This window comes from Myotis brandtii, unplaced genomic scaffold (assembly GCF_000412655.1).
Source record: "Myotis brandtii unplaced genomic scaffold, ASM41265v1 C42482574, whole genome shotgun sequence".
Classification (NCBI taxonomy): domain Eukaryota; kingdom Metazoa; phylum Chordata; class Mammalia; order Chiroptera; family Vespertilionidae; genus Myotis; species Myotis brandtii.
The window spans coordinates 1-1,544 of record NW_005324666.1 but is presented as its reverse complement, the minus strand read 5'-3'; the positions used below and the strand labels follow the sequence as shown (position 1 = coordinate 1,544).

Sequence of the window (1,544 nt, the reverse complement as noted above, 5' to 3'; positions counted from 1 at the left end):
TCAGGTTTGGGGAAATGCCTTCAGCCATTCCCAGATGTAGCCCTGCTGTCATGCTGGAATTGGCTTCCAGCACCCACATCCTGGAGAATAAAATGCAAGTGCAAATTACATTCTAGAGTCAGAAAACTTCTAGCTGTACCGTCCCATGGAGCTCATCCAGGCTAACCCCCTTATTCTACAGATGTTGGAAGTGTATTGTGGCTCAGAGAGGCTAAGACACTTGCCCTAGGTTGCCCACTGAGTCAATAAAACTTTATGAATGCTGAAAATTGAATTTTATATCATTTTCATATATAGCAAAATGTTATTCTTGTTTTGATTTTTATTCGAGCATTTAAAAATGTGAGATCCGTTCTTAGCTCATGGATCCACACAGAAACAAGCGAAAGGGTTCTGAGAAAAGTAAACAGGACCCTCTTTCAGTAATCCTGCGACAAGCTTTAAGTGCTCCTACATTTCCTATTGAAATCATGATATATTTTGCCTCAAATTTGAATCTAAAAAGTCAATAAAATGAGACTCTTACCTGTCACGGTTTTAGAAGCTGTGATAATCATCTCACTTTTCAGTTCGCAGTCCTGATGTGGCTCCTGACTTACGTTGGCGCTCTCTTCAACGGCCTGACCCTGCTGCTCATGGGTAAGGACAGATGAGCGTGCTTCGTCTTCCTTCACACGCTCTGTGAGCATAGAGCTTCCCGGGCTGCTAGCTGTTCGCTTGAATTGATAGATTCCTGGGAACAAATACCAGACCCCCCTGAGTGCTGCAGATTTCCCTGACCATAGTTCAATAAAGAGTATAAGATAGTATATTACACATTAATAATGAATTTCTTAGTCTGAAGGGTTTTTTCTTCTTCTAATGTACATTACAATGGCAGTTTGGGACAGAAATCCATTTTCATCCTAGGAAGGCACAATCTACCCTCGTTCTAGGGATAATGATTTACTATCTGTAAAGGGCTCAGCATCCCTTTGTTTTCCTTAGGAGCTGCCCTGTCCTCTTTTATCTAAAATGCTGACTATTATAAATGCTATAATATTACATAACTACATGAACATGTATCTATAAGCTTATAGATACTGATGACTCTCAGAATTTTAATACTCTTATTTGTTTTTCATCCCAGCTGTGGTTTCAATGTTTACTCTACCTGTAGTGTATGTTAAGCACCAGGTAAGTTCTGTGTGAAGTCAAACATTCATGTTACGTTTGGCCTCTTGAACTTTGGATGTGCTCATGATTTTCTTCCTTGTTGTAGGCACAGGTTGACCAATATCTGGGACTTGTGAGGACTCACATAAATGCTATTGTGGCAAAGTAAGTTACACAGTGCAACTTGTAAAAAGGAGAGACTGGCTTAAGCAGGCATATAAGTGGATGAGGTAGGGGTAATAAAAGGATAATAAAATGATAGGTTGATTTATGATCATTCATTCACTTATTTGAGTCATATTCATGCTCTTTCCAATAGTATTATTTCAGAAAATAAGTACAAATTTTAAAACTCTCAATTAAACAAAACTTTCAGGTGTTTTGATGGT

At 38.8% G+C, this 1,544-nt stretch overlaps 1 long non-coding RNA gene across 1 annotated transcript; it reads left to right on the top strand.

Annotated features, from left to right (window-relative positions):
* Positions 1 to 324: 324 nt before the first annotated feature.
* Positions 325 to 1,537, top strand: LOC102250655. Its single transcript, XR_312973.2, has 3 exons — positions 325 to 639; positions 1,130 to 1,176; positions 1,262 to 1,537. It is a non-coding gene; the product is annotated as an uncharacterized LOC102250655 (long non-coding RNA).
* The last annotated feature ends 7 nt before the right edge of the window (positions 1,538 to 1,544 follow it).